The sequence below is a fragment of the Rhea pennata genome, chromosome 2, assembly GCF_028389875.1.
Source record: "Rhea pennata isolate bPtePen1 chromosome 2, bPtePen1.pri, whole genome shotgun sequence".
NCBI classification, from domain to species: Eukaryota; Metazoa; Chordata; class Aves; order Rheiformes; family Rheidae; genus Rhea; species Rhea pennata.
The window spans coordinates 62,417,263-62,435,161 of record NC_084664.1 but is presented as its reverse complement, the minus strand read 5'-3'; positions in this window follow the sequence as shown (position 1 = coordinate 62,435,161).

Genomic DNA, 17,899 nt, shown 5'->3' with positions numbered 1-17,899 from the left:
CTGATTCCTGAACCTATCATGAATGGTGATGAAATTATATCCTAAATTGACTGAAAAACTTTAATTGTCATTCACTAGTAAAGTGTCATGGATTAGAGCCGTTTGAACAGGGAACAAAAGCTTAACATCCCCCAGAGAGCTGGATGGCCCTGGGGTTTAGTTCATTTAAAAATTTTCTTTTATTTATTTCCTACTTCCATTGTTTCTGTTACTTAGCACTTCTGGTCAGGAGAAACAATACAAACCTATTTAATGAAATTAACTGTACATTAAAAAAGCGTCAGCCTAAATGGCATGACATAAATCAACAAATGCAGTAATATTGGTCTCAAGAGACCTGGCTTTTTATTTCAGTTTGTCTTCTTAAATAAAGTGCTGCCGTCTGCACCATACTGATTTTATTCTCTTTGGTGACTAACCTATAATTGTTTATGTTACTGTCCTCTTATATTACACTAGCTAAGTCTGCATTTTCAGCCTTTTGCAGGTTGAACAAGTGGTTCAAAAATTCTTGTGCATGTGTGCAGTCTAGGAAATAATCGGTATTTTCAAATTTAAAGTAATGAGAATCTGAGACATTTACTTGGATATATGCAGCAGAAAGCTGTTAAATACAATCAATCACTCTTGGAAACTGGAGTCTTGAAAGATAATTTCATAAACAGAGACATGTTTTTCTGGTAGTAATTATCTTGCATGATGGTATGTTTCGGTTTCTGCTTACAGCAGTTTCAGTTAAGGCTTACAGCAGTAGGCCTACTGGATTCTTATGTCGACATTTGTTTCCAGGAAGGAGGTAAAAGTTAATTTCAAAGACACTGGACTTTCCTTTTATGATCTAAGAACATTTTGGTTAAGTATAGTCATTGACTTAATGAAAAATTTAATGAAGTAAACATAATGAAAATGAGTTATTGCTGACTAGAAGACTGCTAGGATATGATGGTAGGACAACTCAATTTTGCCCAACCTTTCTCTCATGACCTTAGATAAATTTCTTACAGAGAACTCAACATGAGATCAGTTTGAGACCTTGACTTTGTTTGGTTTGTAATGTCAGTGGATTTTCTGAGTTTATCTTGAGATCCTGAAAAGCCCTATCTCATCTCACAGCCCCAGATCTTGGGTCATGGCAACTCATGAGCATGTCCTGAGGGTATAGTAATGGCTCTCTAAGATATTTATTACTGGTGTGTTGACAAAGGGGTTTCTCAGTAACCTGGTGGTATCAGACATGAGGTTTCAATCTCTTGGGTCAAGAGGCAGTGACATTGCTGAGGAATAATCTTGCTCAACTGCTAGAAGAGCAGGTCAGAGAGGTCTCTTGAGGTAAGCAGCAGTGACATTATTCTGCAGATAAAAGGGAGCAAGTGCCGAAGATTTCCTGATCTTCTGAGCATAATGAAGAACAGGAAAGGTGCAGCAGAACTGTCTCTGTTTCTTTCTCTCCTCCACTGACTGAAAAAAATAAAGTGAGGAGCAGGCAAACCTGCTCAATTGAACTAACGAGAGCTGGATGCCAGCTTCTCCTTTCCTTCACATGGGGTCAGCCATGCATAAACCAGCATCCGCACTCCTGTCTGCCTGGACGGAAGACTAGATGGCCAGTTACATTAGCATGACATGTTTGCTTGTGGTATTATGAGTATTTTTCAGCATTAAGGAGACTAAAATGAGATTTGGTTGTATTTGAAAACAAATTACGACTGCCAAACGTTTCTTCTCTTATTCCTCCCACGCAGGAACAAGCAGCATACTCTGTTCCTCCTCAAACAGCTGCCTCACTTAATAGAAAATTTACAGTGACTTTTCACCATAATTAACAATTATTAGTCTTGCCACCAACAGTTTAGAATTACAAATTTCTCCCTGACTTGTAATGTGTAGACGAGCATTATGCTCTTGTAGTAATTATGAGAAGCAGGGAGAGAGGCTGAGCTACGTTATTGAATAAAGGGAGTACACAGAAACACCAGGGGAAAGGCAGAATCATGTTCTCTTGGTGGGCTCTGCTACTTATGGGAGGTATTATTCCCAGCAGCTTTTTCTTTTCCAAACTGAAAAGCATTTCTTTCTTTAAACAAAGGGCTTTTCATTTTATGGAGTCATGTAAAATATTGAATTATACTTTTGTCTTCACTGTCTGGCCTTCACTGGCTTTGCTTGTTTTCCTTGCTTGCTTTTTTTTCTTGTGAAAATATTTTCATGATTTATTTAAATACATACATTTATTTAGGAGGGGAAAAAATGACATTTCAGTTCTACAGACATAAATGCTTTTTCACTTCATTAAGCCCTGTGAATCTACATGAAATGTAAACAGGAAGAAGACAAGATCTCCTGAGAAATCAGGAGCTGAAAAGGAGCTACAATTCAGATGTGGAGGTTTTCAGAGGAGCAGCATATCCATTAGCCGACTCCCTCTTGAGATAGCTATAGGCCAAAGCAGAAACCTACTTCCAGAGCCCCTTAGAGTATCTGTGCTAAGATTCACAATGAATTTAATGAATAGTTCAATCTTCATTGCTTTTCTTTAGTGATACTTGTTGGGATTTTGACAGTGACTGGTAACAGCCAGAGAAACTATTAGGAGGTAAATACCGTCAGCAGGTAAGATCACTAAATGCTTTGTTGTCTGGAATACCTAAGTGGAGGCTCAACAGGCAGCTGTGTGGAAGTGTGGGACCACAGTAGAAATTTGCCTGCATTTCAGCAGCAGCAGCAGCTCATGGAGGTAGTTGAATAGTCACCAAAATTCACTATAACTTCCTATTGCCTCCTGTTTTTGATTTTTGCACAGTGGTTGTGATTAGTGGATATTTAGTCCATTCCCTCTTTGAGGCTGGTTTCCACATTCAGCCTGTCTCATTGAAGGCAGCCCAGCTTATCTGTATTGCCCAGCCTGGCTCCCTGTGATGTGGCCTGAGCCCAGCAGCTGGGGGTTTGGGGCCCCACTTTTGACCTGTCCTCAAGCAGGGTGGCACCAGGATGAGGGGATACTGCTGCTCCAGGTGTCTGTATGGCTCCTCTTTTTATCCTGTTCGCGCTGACTGCTTCAAGCAGCAGCAGGGACCCTTAAAAATAGCCACAGTCCAGCCAGGAGGTAACTGCTAACAGCTGCTATCCAAAGCACGTTTTTGGCTCTGGCTGAGGGCTGCAGACTGTCCCTTCCTAGGATAAGTTGCCCAAAAGTGTAAGGACAGCAAGCTGCTGCATACTGTGACTAGGGTGACATGAGCTGCTTCTCTTGGTGCAGCCACTCGCCCTGGGGGTGGTTAATCCACCTACCCTTCCAGAGAGGCAACACAGAAGTGCAAATTGCTGCTGCTTTGCTGCAGGGACTGAGAGAAGGGAGAAAAGAGCAGAAAAACTGAAATGCTTCTATCACACCAACAAGCTACTCACATATAGGTATATGCAAAGTAAAAAGTGATGAAAAAAAGAAAAAAAAGAAAAAGCTTAAGTGTTAAACTGCAGAAATGAATGGAGTTCCTACCTTCTGCCTCAGAAATCCCTAAAAACCAATGCGGTCCTATGAGGCTTCTTTGTATGCTATGCAAACTGGCAGGCTTTTGAGGTCCTGCAAGTCTGTTAAAATCGTCCAGTCAGCCCTGAAATTTAACACAGGCTCTAGGCATCAAGTGATTCTTCAATTAAGTCCACAATATGTGCTTAAGTTATGCAAATCTCTTATAAAGATTCAGGCTAGATTTAAATTTTTGGAACTACTCCCTTCTTAACCATTTAGACCTAAGAAAGCTAGAAGGCATTAAAATTCACTATCTATAAAATACTGTCATCCAACAAACAGAAAGTATCTAAGTTCACTGAAGAAGCAGAAGGCAGGGAGGGAGGACTTATCTCATGTTCAGATATACTAATTCCACTACAGCTCACGGCTGATTCCAAGTGAACACAGACAGTGAGAGTGTGGTCATACTATATATGGTATAGTGGATAAAGGAGCTTTGGAATGGGTGGCAGAAGCAAGTCTTTTTCCTGTTTCATATCCAGTTAACTCCACTGGAGAATTTATACTACAGATTTTTTCTTTCTTTCTTTCTTTCTTTTTGTTCTTTTTTTTTTCCACTTATTTAAGTGTATCCTGTTTCCAGAGGGAAATTTAATATATCTTCATTCATTTATTTCCATTACAGAAAAGCAAGTTAAGTTTAAAAACTAAATTAGTGGAAGGTAGGGGCTGGCAGAGTTTTTTTAAACATGGTCACCACAGAGAAGCAATGACATTCAACCCAAGGGAAATAGCTGAGGCTGAATCAAAGTTCCATTATATCTGTTTTCCTTTCCTTAAATTGTACATTGTATTTTCCACCCAAACTACCACCTGCTTCAAAAATAATGTGACCAAATTCTTTCCTAATCCTGAGTCTTGTCTCAGGTTTGTTTCATTGAAAATGCAGGGTTTTTTCATAACCAGTTTTCCAGGACATGAACTAATAATAGCTGACCACTTCAATGTGCTGATCACTTCCAAATTTTAACAAATCTACTCTACAGTTATCAATAAAAATCTACTGTTCCTTTGATTGTAATTACATATTTTAGGCTGTAATAAGGCTCAATTTATATATGAAACCAAATTATATGCACATTTCTAAAAACTATGAAGTGTTTCTCGTAAGTGATAAAGTGTTACATGCTCTTCCCCTCTATCCTCTTTAAAGAAAGGAAGAACAGATTTGGGTTATTGTGTAGTCCTGGAAAACCAGGACTGGCTGATCAAACAATTTTACAGATTTACTTATATCAAGTTTGAGGTTTTTCTGTCACAAGACCTACAGCTACTGTTCCTTAATTATGTTAAGATCTTACCAGGCAGATATAGCCATGCAGAAATGTCTTAAAATCAAATTCCTCATGCAGAGGGCCTCTGCGGTGAGCTCTGTCAGTGACTCCACAACAGCTTCTCATCCTGAGGCAAAGCATAGACAAAGGTCTTTGTGTTGGGATATTCTCTGTTTTCAAGGGATCAAGAGATGCTTGGAAAGGCTCCAAAAGGTAGTAGCACGTGAGCCTTGTAACTGTTGCCACAGTTGCAGTACTTTTGGCTAATGTTTTACTGCAGCTCTATTTTTTGGCTTAGTGTTTCCCACGGCAATTGCCTATTTACCATTAATAAATCATTTTAGAGGTGGTTTTAGAGTCCTGTCTTTGACAAAGATGAAGCTCTTCGGCAAATTATGCTTCTTCCCAAGGCCACAGGTCTTTGGCCATGAGAAATTATGAGCTACTAATGAAAGAGCTCTACCCTGCATGCCTGTCACTGGTGTGATGATACTTTCTTCTCTCTTCACTGGTTTCTGATATCCTGTTTAAATTGCAGTACATCTCACGTGTTTATTGAAATCTGAATATAGCTTCCTGTTCACAGGACAGCACAGAGATTTCATTCTGATGGAGCTGATGGAGATGGTCAAACATTCTCCAATGAACAGTTCACTGACAAGTCAAGTTTGTCAAAATTGAAACTTTCTTTAAAACCATTGTTTTTGATAGATGTTCATTACATCAGTGCAATGTAAAATTATGACCTTGTCCAGTAGGTTTCAAGTATTAGTTCTGCGCTTCCTTCACAGCCTGTCGTGGTCAATATAGCCCTGTATCGTGCATTGTAAATACAGGGCAAACAAGCAGCCACTCACTCTCCTTTTGCTTCCCCCAGTACATGATGTACTGGACCCTTCTATTTTCATGTCTCATATGATACACTTAATTTCATTGTCCCCCTGAAGTCACGTTCTTCACTGAAAAATCCATTTCATAAGCTTGTCAAGTTCCACCTGAAAACTTGGAGAGTTTCTTTGTCCTGGCAAATTTTTTGGATAGGATTCTTCTCTTCCTAGAATTTCCTGTTTAAGTTTATTCTAAACCAATTTGTAACTGCTTTCTAACTTCTTTCACCTATGGTATATTTCAATTTAAATTGTTCTTCCTTCTTCTTACTCCCCATCCCCCCAAGTATATTTATAAAGAGTGTTTAAAGCCTCTCTCAACCTTTTCTTGGCTAGGTAAAGCAAAAACATTTTTTAAACCTCTGTTCATAGGATATACCATTTCATTAGTCTTTCTTTATTTACACCAGTTCCAATTCATGTTTATCTTCCTTGAACATAACTTAGCAGAACTGCACAAACTGTTCATCACTAGGCATTATAAATGTAATCATATTATTATAGACTATATTTTCATTATGCTGTTTCATTGCTAAATAATCAAGGAAAACACCGATTACAAATGACCACGTAACACACCTGCAAGCAAACTAAACAACAGTCACTAGACAAAACACTAAGCACAACACCTATGATAGCATAAGCCATCAAACTTTTTGAAAAACAAATATGAATTCTAGAAAAATAGTTAAAATGTGATAAAACTAATAGAAAAGATAAGTATTAGAAAGCTATATTGAAATCTTATGTTTTAATAGAATTAAAAAACATTTTCAAATAAAATTGCAATTCATAGGCAATGCCAAAATTTTGTCTTTATTCTAAATCAGAGGCCATATTATGAAATATCAGAATGCACATGCTTTAGTTTAAAGATGTGAGATGTGTCACACATTCTCTCTTAAGCAGTGGGACACATATTGCACATACAGAGGGGCCTCACCAAGCCTGAGAGCTCATATTGGAAAGCCAGTGAGTTGGAGATGCTTTAATTCTTTATCCTGTGGTAATGACGAGGCGAAATGTTGTGGCCTGACTAATGCAGACAGCTGAGCGTAGGTGATCAGAGTAGCCTGGTCCCCTATAGACCAATTTTCTGCAATGTTCTGAGGTAAGTTGAAAACAGTTGTGGATATTCCTTATATGCCTGCCTAAGGAAAGGTGAAAATACTGCAACAGTTTAGACTTGTGTTGTTCTTAAGCGAACTATAGCATGCCACAATAGATTTTTGTTGTATTTGTCCCTAGTAAATTATAAATTTATTGTAAAATTGTAAATTATTGTAGTCAGTTTTTAGTGACCATTCCTACTCAAAGCAGATGCATTTATATTCCCTACAAGGGTTGTAAAGAGGTTCAGATTCTCTTCAAAGATCTAAATGGATTCTGTCTAGATTAAATAGTTCAGTGCCTAAGAGTTAGTTTAATTTCTTTTCACATTCTAATCCTTTTGGTTCAAAAGGCACGAAGTTATAACAGCTGCTGAAGTATTTCAGGAAAATAGATATTTCAACTATTTTTTATTTTGTCTGATGCATCCACTCAGCCACCCAAGAATGATTGCATTAGCAGGAATAACAATAATAAAGAGTTACAATCTGGGTTTGGATGGTCATTACATCATTTCGAAACAATTCCAGAAATTTCTTTTAATGTAATTTCTACAGCTTAAATTGGAGAGAAACTTATAGGACTGGACGGCCTTTCTGCATCTGGTTTCTGTTACGAAGAAGCTGACATACGCCATTTGCTCAGACCATCTGCAGAGAAAAAAGGATTTCATTTTGCTTTTTTTTTTTTTTCCTCCAAGGCAGACCTCTTTTCCTTTCAGCGTCTCAGGCTTGAAGTAACACGAGGCATTTCCATATGAGTATGGGAATGGTGTTAAAGTTGTTATGTGTAGCACCAAGTCATACGTTTGACATATGAGTGATACTCTCTTGGGAGACTGAATGTCTTGTTTTAAATATTTGATACACAGTAAAGGGCTGATATAAAGCCAGCTATAATTGGTGAATAACACCCTGAGTTCACTAGCATGTACCACATCCTCAGCCCCTTTTGAGATTCATGAAAAGACTCAGATTATGTGAAAGTACTAATCATTTATCTACCTTTTCACTTGCACCATCTTAACTGTGTTAAAATATTTTTAATGGATTCCCAGAATGAAGGAAGACTACAGATCTCTTTTAAGCTGTCATAAATAAGAAACTAAAAATGGGGGCACCTTATGTTGCTTGTCAGCATGACAATCTTGACCTACTGGCTTTTGTTTGAAGTCAGAATGATGTTGATAAAGATACCCCAAGGCTTTGTTGTATTGAGGACCTGCAACAGTGACCCAGAGACCAAAGCTGTTGCCATGTCCCAAATGCTTCTGCCAAAATGAGCCCTCCAGATGCCAATATTGATTGCAGCTTCCAAAGTTAGGCACACGCTGGAGCTGGTGCTTGGGTGCGAAGTACACAGATTAAAAGATTATCACCCTTTTCGCAGAGGACTTTTAAACAATTATAACACCCTGTGATGATAGATAAGAGAACAAAATGTCCATACTGGATAATAGACTCCACAAATTCATGAACTCTGCTAGATTTACTGCTAGATACAGAGAAAGCCACATCCAGTCCATGGACAGTTAAATGGATTATAATTATTCTGTGAATATATTTATAAAAGAGAAGGCCATCCCTCTTATCGACAGATCACAGACTCTGAAATGAATAGAATAAGCATCAAGTTTACTTTTCTCAGTTGATTATAAACTTTTTCTTTTACTAAGGAGTCTTTCAGAAGCATCTGATTTCCTTTATAACAGTGTGATATTATCTCTCCTTACATACCTAGAAAAAAAAATAAATGCAGAAGACATGCATTAGAAAGTATATCACCCCTTTCAAGACACACTACAGTTACTAACAACTTGGCCATTTATGTGGCAAATCTTGTTTGTAGAGTCCTTGAAGATGGGCTGGTGCCCATCTGATTTACACCCACCTACAGCTGCGGTGTCGCTTAGACCACAACACTTGATATCCTTTATATGGACTGCTCCTTGGTATTTGATTTTGTCCTTGTGATAGGAGGCTGACATTGCTAGTTTTGGAGTCTGAAAGTCTGCCTCTTCCTAGTGCTAATGAGAGAAGGCAGCCACTATTTCCTCCCGTAGAACAAGCAATGGTAAGGGCAAACTTTCCCAGCTAGCTCTTAACCTCTATCCGGATGGACTAATTACTAAAGGGCATGTGCCCGTGCCCTCCCCACAGAGACCATCCACAGGATGTTTACTAATGTCAGGGATGATAGCAGTTTTTCTTCTCCATATTCCTTTTTATCAGGATATGAGTGGTAATATATTGAAATGTTAGAAACCATCCTTCGAAGCAGATTAGCTATTTTCAGGCTAAGAACTAGAGAAATGAGGGTAGGCAGGAGGAATGCTGTCCAGAGATGCGGAGACATTTTTGTGGCTCTCCATGTCAGATAATGAATCAGTAAGGTGGAGACAAGTAGAACAGATTTTAAACACATTAGGAGAAAGTATTTTAAAATGTTTAGCAGCAAGCACCACCTGTTTCTCTTCTGTCTGGCAGAAAAAACAGCAACCATCTACACATGACAGTAGCTAAAACATTCAAATAGCCAGAAGTAGTATTGCAATACACTGTAGCCTGAACAACACCATGTCCTGTTGCAAATAGAAAGCATAATTCTCTTTGCAGATAGTCTTCAAACAAGTTTCTAACTTCAAATATTTGATTTGATTGTAGCTAGACTAACATGGATAAAGCATGGCACCATCTCCCAGACGGAAATCTCTTTACTAATTTGGTTTAGTACAGGAAATTTTGTGCTTCTTATTAAGAAAAAGAACAAGCTCCTTTATCACTGTCTTACTTGGATTATGTGTCTCGCCTTCCTGAATCCATCTGCCTTCTCAGAAACATCACTATTATGGTCTGCTGCCACACCAGCTTGGGCTGTAATGATCTCATATCCCAAGCAATGTTAAACCTCCTCTGTGACTGGTTGGGAGACTTCCAAGGAAAATTTAAGGTGCCACAGGAGGTGATTTTGATGCTTTCAATATGTGACCTTCTGCTGAGCTTGATTTGTACCAATATCCCAGGCTGCTAAAAATGTCATCTTTAAATGAGATGTAAAACTCAGATCTTGACCTGTAGTGGTAATGAGGGAGCCTATGCCCTATTTTTTAAGGGACTTTTTTTCCTCCATGATCTCCAGCACTCCAAGAGGGGCTTTGCACCCAGCCTACAGCTTTTTACCCACAGCCTGCTGTGCTACAGGTTTTGTGTGTTAGCGTACGTACCAGGTACACACAAATTGGTTTCATAAAACTCACTCTTAGTGCTACAAACCATCAGCCAGCAGTGCACTGCCCCATTGTAGTTAAATGGATTGAATGATGGATCATTTGTTTCACTAGACAGACAATCAAAATATAAATCATGCATTGTTTATTTTGGTAGCATAGAAAAGTTCCTACAAAAATATACTAATATTTATGAAGGAGCATTATTAACTTTTTGGCTAATTGTTAATGGTTGGGAAATCGTTTTTGTCTTTAAAAACCCTGTCCAAAGGTGTTTTTAATACAGTTACAACAACTGACTTTCTAAAATGCCAAGAGAGTTCTGTGATGCTCTGAACACCTGTAATTCCAGAGAAGAAGTAGTGCTTTTGTTTGGATCAGGAGGTCGATACAAATCTTCTGGTTGCCTGCTCTTAGAGCACCTTGGTTTACATTGAGGAGTGGTCTCAGAGAACATGAACTGGATTTCTTTTGTATGAAACCAGGTAGGAAGAAATGTGCTTTAATCACAAATGGACATTTGGTCTTTGTGGCCCCTCTGGAACTAGTCCAAATGTGGAGAATGCCTCTTCCCCAAATGCAATACACTAAGATGTATATGGTGAGGATGTCCAGTTCTCACCACCGGCTCTTCTGCTGTCCAGGTCCAGATCTGCTCTTGCTGGTCTGCATGACCTGTTGATGTAGACATGGGCTCAGGCACTGCTCCGCAGTCCAGAGCAGGGCACCGCTGAGGGCTCTTCTGTGCACTGTGAGCCCAACAGGGCAGCGCCCTCAAAAGAAATTGCCTCCGTGCCCAATCCTGTAGGCAAGCTTCTCACCTGAAAGAGAGGGAAATTGTTTCCAAAATGCTGGGGTTAACAGACAGCTTCTTCCTGTGCTGTGAGTTTTTGACATGCCACCTACACCATGCTTTTGCAAGGTCCTAATTGTAGTGTTTAAAGCCATCTCTCAAAACATCTTGCTCTGGAAACTTCACAGTTATTTGTTCAGAAGACAAGATGAGGTTAGAACATTGGAACCAGGCAGTACTGGCTGTTGTTGGTATTGTACATTACTTCTGGTCTCAATTGACTTCACAAACTTTTATGCATTTCTTTACAGTTTTACTGCATTCATTGGACCTCTCTGAGAAATATTTAGGACCTTACACTTCTGTGAATCCTCGGACCAGTACCTTAATTTCAAACTCTCTAATGTTTAGGAATTTTGAAATCAAGACTTGACTAATGCAAATTTTATTATAAAACTTAAATTATTAGCTTTATTATTGTTATTATATATTCTGATAGTATCAAAAGCACCTGTGAGAATTAACTTCTACCAACAACTGCCTCTTTTGAGGATGTTAATATATAAATAAAAAGAAAGTGTACCTCTACTGGATCTGCAGGTTGAATTTTCCTTTAAAGGGGTCTGTAAAAATCCTAAAAGCACTCAAAGTCTAGAATCATTGAGTTTGTAGATTATATTTACAGATATAGGAAAGTTTAGTGCTTTATTAATTAAAATATTAGTTTAGATCATGACACTCTCAGCTTACTGAAAAAATTATCATTGTGTTTGGAATCAATCATCAAATCATTGGTGCTTTTCAGTAAAGAATTAAGTTGCTTTTATTTTCTTGATTAGGAAATACTAACTGAACAGGAAGTATAACATATTTGAGGAGTGCTTTGAATTTCTTTTTATTTTCAGTCAGCCATAACTCAACCAAACCAAATATAAATCAATTCCCCCATGTAGTTTTGCCAGATATTACCATCGTCTTTGTTCAGGGTAAAGCGTGCTGTTACTAATGGTAGTGGGGAGTATTTCTAGTGCATCCCCATGGCTTCACGTGGTACTAATTTTTGCATACCTTGGCAGCTTACCTTCCCCTCTCTCTCAACAACTCAAAGGAATGTGGAAAGTGTGAGGGATTTATGTTTTTAAAAGAAAATGTGCCTACAGTTACCTTTTCTTTAACAAGGGTTGGAAGCTTCATTAAAAAAAAAAAAAAGAAAAAGAAAAGAAAGAAAGAAAGAAAGAAGTGCGAGCAATTAATTCGCTATGTGCCTTGGATTTGACACCAGATATTTGTCAAATTATTGCAACAACTGTTGCAGAACAAGGCACCACCACTAACAAAACTTCCATCCTAAGAAACATTTGAAGTTTGTTTTTCTGAAGGCAATTCAGGCTGACAGGTCTCTGAAAGGAAACCAGTAGAGAAATTCCTTTCTGCTTGGGAAGCAGGGGGTCTAAGATAAACTTGTCCAGTGGTCCACAAAGGTTAAATTAAAACCCAGATGGCTAGAAATTGTACTCTACCTGGCTGAGGAAACCATGGAAACCAGGGATGCTTTTTTGAATACCCCCTTCCCCATCTCTGTTGCACAAGATCGTCATATTCACTGAGCCCTTAATTGAACAAGATGAAGCAATCAGGATTATTAATATTCGAATAAAGGACTTTTGCCCATACTCTATTAGAGGCAATGCAACTCTCACAACACTTTAAACCTACTGGTGTAGAAAGTATTCTGTATTTGTATCACCTGGTGTTATTTGTTGGAGAAGCTATTTCTTTTTTTCATTTTTTTCTTTCTTTCTTTCTTTCTTTTTTTTTTTTTTTTTTTTTTTTTAACTTCAGAGTGTATGGAACATAGCAAAGCAAAATTTCTGGCTGGAGTTGTTACCAATTCATCATGAGAAAGAAGAAAAGCTGTCCACTCCTCCCCTGCTGCATACATCGCCTTTGATTTTATGTCCTTCTCTCGAGAAATTTTCCACAATAATGGCATTTCTTTTTTTTTTTCCAGTCAAATATTGTTCCTGCCAATTCACCGTATTATTTTCCCTGTTACTAGTTTCAGAAAAGTAAATGTAACTTTCTCCAGGCAACGCAAGCATACACCTAGATCAGTATCCCAAACAAACTTGAAATCTCATCTGGTGATATCTGAAAGGAGGTTTTTGTACCTGTGAACTCCTTAAGTAAAAAAGACATCTGTCTGGGCTACATAATGGTTTGGCCAGAAATGTGTTGAAACCCTAGAGATATTTAGAGAGCTTTTCTTTGAGTTCCTGTGAACTGTGATTCTGAAAGTAAAATTTAGGCAGGACAATTTGTTTTGAAAATGAACTCTCCTATTAAAGAACAATGTATTTTAATACCCTTCTGTTTTCATCTACTATGATTAGACCAAGTACTTGTAAGGTCCCTAGTTTTAACATAAACTAGTAGTTATCTGTGTGGCATTTCTCTACATAGATGCTAAATACCTGCCCCAAAGCAGGTTACAAGATGGTTATTAAGGTTACGAAAGCCAGACCATGTAAATTACGAAATTAGACTAATTTCCCATATTTAGACTAATTAAACTCTTGGATTTAAGGGCACTAAACCTGATCTGGATATTTGTGCATATATACTGTGATATGGTCTGCAAATATATCACTGGGTGCTACTGTTTTCCTTGGGAGCCTGCCAGCGTGTGCTCGGGATCTGCTATCTCAGGGAGCAGCAGTGAAGTACTTCTCTGGCCTCCCGCGTACAGTGCCTAGGGCCCTGCCACGTTTGCTGCATGGCAGTAATCCTTCAGTGCAGGGTTTGATTTAGTTCATCAGCTCATTTCTTTTAAGCAATCAGCTCTACCATTTGCAAAACTCGATTATTTTGTTTTTGCCTTAGCTTTTTTACAGATACTAGAGAAAGGCATGGAGAAATTAATGCAAGTTACAGATAATCCTTTCATTTGGGGTACCTAGTTAGGAACACTGAGGACCTGGTGTTTCAGGGGAATATGTAATTTGTACGTAATATAAATTCGTTTATTCAAAGTGAATCTGCCAACAAGTTTAATACTGGCTGGGAATTTTGGAACATCTACAATTCAGAAATATCTTCAGTTAGGTATCAGCTAATAAGGAGCACAATTAATTGGTGACCACATAAGAAAAGTTTGATTTACATGACTTTGGCTTCTACAGGTCCTTTGGCAGAGGCAGAAACAGAATGTATTTTTTTGAAGTATCTGTATAATTATATAATCTTTCCTCTTCATGTGCTTCTCTACATCATTACTTTCCTACCTTCAAGGTTACTACAGTCAGGGGGCCACTGAAAATTTGATGGAAAAGGTATTCATTAATAGCAGCAAAATGTGGGAGAAATTACCCCCCCCATTTTTATTCTCCAAAATGGCAGAAATTTTTCAGAAAAGTTTAGCCTGAGCAAATACAAAGTATTTTTTTTAATCTCAAAAATTTAAATCATGATAAAATTTAAAGGCAACTTGTAACTTGCAATTTGAAGTATCAGTAATCTCGATATTTAAGTCGTGGTGTTAGAATACAGCAATATAATGAGCGTACTATTTCAAAGGGAGATAGTGACAGCTGTATTCAGTATAATATGGGATGAACGAGCTCTTAATTTGAAGAGCTAATTATTTGAGTATATTAACAAGTGCTTGTTTTGTTTTACAAAGGAATTGAAATGTATTCAGGATTGACTGGAAGAGTCTGAGAAATAGGTTTAACAATTATACGACAGAGAAAGGAGTTGAAAGAAGGTGATGGAGACAGAAATGGAGAACTAAGTTTCTGAACAGAGGTATCTTCCACTTGTATCTCCTGACTGACTGCTATGTTTTCATGGCTATAACCTGCATGTTAAATGAAAGCGAGCACCCTCATCTCCTGGTCTTCAGGCCCCTGTAAATCCACCAAGTCCCTTGTTTCAATTCTACTTTGCCTCCACTTTCCCCATCCCTCTGCTGGTGATACTTCGGCACCTGCAGCTGCCTCCGCTAGCACTGTCTTACAGCTGCAACAGGTTATGTGACCACTTATCTCCAAGGAATTGTATTTTAGAGCCCTGCAAGTTATCCATGTGAATATATGTTAAGTATGTGACAAACTATAATATTAGTTGAAACAATAAATTATCCTTTTAGGTCTTTCCAAGCAGCAGCAACATCTGGTATCTGGCAGTGGGGAAAATTATTCCAAATATAGCATGTTGAGGCAATTTACTCCTTAGGATTGTCTAACTGTGGAAGGCACTTAATTTACAGAGAAAGATGATGAGATACAGCCACAGTAATAGTAAATATTACATAGGTTTTGGGGGCAATTTAGTGCAACTACTGAGTATGGATTTAAGCAGCAATAAAGATAGACTTTTAAAAATTATTTTAGGAGCTGCATGTATATAAATTCCAGATCTTTTACTTCAGTAACTTTGAAGAATTTCCAATTCTCAGCCAGTCTTACAGTCTATCAGTGTGATACAGCTCATCATCCAGAGATTAGGTATCTATTCTGAGTTAGTTAACTTCTTTAACTGGTCACATTTTCTATAGCGGTGATGGGAACGATATCTACCTCCAGAAGGCAATCCATATCACTTTTGTTAGGATGGAATCATTCATCCCAAAAGGTGGATGAACCTCTTTACTGACCGTGCAGGGAGTCTATATGACTAGCTTAGACTAGCTATTATCTGGCCAAAGTTACCTGTTGTCGCAATTGCATCCTGAAGACTAAATGAGAGAAGAGTCTCCCCACCTTGTGCCTCAGCACATCATTCTGTGTTCCTCTTGCAGCAAAAAGTAGACAGATAGTAAAATGGGTCAAGAACAAACCAAAAGGAAGGGTTTTTTTATGAAGTTACAATCTAGATTCTTTTTAAATTACGAGTTTAATTATTTATTGCTTTAACTGACATAGAAGACTCCCTGTAACACAACACATGAATTGAAATGTAAGTTATTTCAGCTAGGGTTTTTCCCCTTTCCAAATACTTGCATTAACACAGTCACAGAAGGGGCCTGTGCCGAGACAGTTTCACACCTTGAATAGCTGTAACCGTTCATCTTTAGTGTTTTCCTGCAATGCATGAGAAAAGTGACTGCAAAACCAAATCTGCCACCCCTTCTTGCTTAAATTAATGCCCTGAGCTTCTCTCCTTGCTCTTTTGTTCTTCCAGCAGCTTGCAGAGCTGAAGCTGACAACAGTGTCTCAACTTCTCAGATGGCAACAATCTTCTGCCATTGCTATCTGGTTTCCACATCTGGTGAACGAATCCCAAGGGCACCGTAGTCTTGGCAGTGCTATAATTTTACCTGACCTTTCATGCCATGATGTCATAATTAATTAAGCTGTTACTTGCCTTTTCTGATTCTGAAGGTTAATGTTCCTGTTCCTGCCTTCATAATTTAATCCATTTTTTTTTTTTTTTGGAGCTGCAAGGAAAACTGATGTTTAAACTTTGATGCTTGTGGCCAAAACGTTAGATATGCCTTACCTCTGAAAATGCCTAGTACACACAGTGACATGTTAATAACTGAGCAGATCTGAGATGCGTTTCCCAGATTACAAAGTGATGTGATGTCTTACCTGGAAGACCTGGAGTTCTCTCACTGCATATATGTGGATGGAGGTGGTTGGTGTATGATATATGATGTATAACCTAAATGTTTTAGGTCACGATGAGTCAAAGCCTGATTTCTCATGAAGAGTTTGCCTGTTGAAGCACTGAATAACTGACACTTTCAACTACTTCAACGCAGTTTAAAAGTATAGCTAGGTCAAATCTGAAAAGTATAGCTAGGTCAAATCTACTAGTTTCTCTAAAGATGGTGCCTGCAAGAGGATGTATTTACAAGACAGATAGTGATACCAGCAAGCATTCATTTTCTCGTCAGCGCATACTTGGTAGGAAACATACTTTGTAATGGTGAGGGTGACAAAGCATTGCAACAGACTGCCTAGGGCAGTGAGAAACTTTCATCACTTGGGGATTTCAAGAACTGCTTACGTAATCCTTTCTCTGAAGTGACATAGGTGTAGTGAAGTTTGAGGATAGACTGAGCAAACACCTGAAGCCCCTGCCAGCCCTATTTTCTATGATTTTTCGAGTCGGTGGACAGAATTCCCTGGGAAACAAAGGGACTTCTAGGTACAATCAAATCAGGCCAGGGAAGAGGAAAGACTATTTCATGCTGAGGTCAGCAATGCTGTGCAGGCTGACAAACAACATAGGTGATTTTTTTTTTAAATTAGATTTTATTATTATGTGTTTGGCTGGTGCTCAGATGCTATTGTTTTTCCCCCGGTGGTCCTGATAGAAAGAGTGTAGAGTTAAGGAGAATGGGTGAAAACAGACTAGTGCAGGAATAATGATTCCTGAGTCACTACCAAACCATATGTTGTAAATGGTAGTACTTATTTAGAGTCCTTCAAATAACTTCAGAGCACACTTGCATTTGTGGCACATACTATGGCATGACCACACTCTAACATACATAGCCATAGTCTGCTGAAGCCCCCTCCAGGGAATTAAAAGCAAACTTTTCCCTCAAGCCAGGTGGGCAGACAAGAGCCGGGGGATGAACTATCAAGGAGCTAAGACTGGACTAATGAGGAAAGGATTCAGCCCAGTATCTTATCCTGCAAACAGTGATCTAGCTGGCTAGTGGAAAGTCAGGTGGAGGGTCCCCTGCCTCTACTGCCTGTGCAATGCTGGAGCAAGTTGAAAGATCTACTGCATAGTGATTTAGCAGTTCTGTTTGGCAACAGCTTCTTGTACATATCTCTTGTACATGACATCTGAAATGATACAACATTTTACGTTTTACATCGTGGACTGAATGTGAGCCAACAGATCAAAATGTGAAAGGCTTTGTATGTAACTACTTTCAAGTTCCCTGGAGTGCAGAAGAGAGGTACTAAAGCTGGCAACCCACCATGAAAGGAAGTCTGATAATACTGCTTTTAAATGCATTAGTTTCAATGCATTAGTTTCAGTCTTCTTTATAGTCTGGAATGAAGCAGCTAGTTTTCCAAGACAGGCAATGATGAAAAATCCTGAGCTTTTATT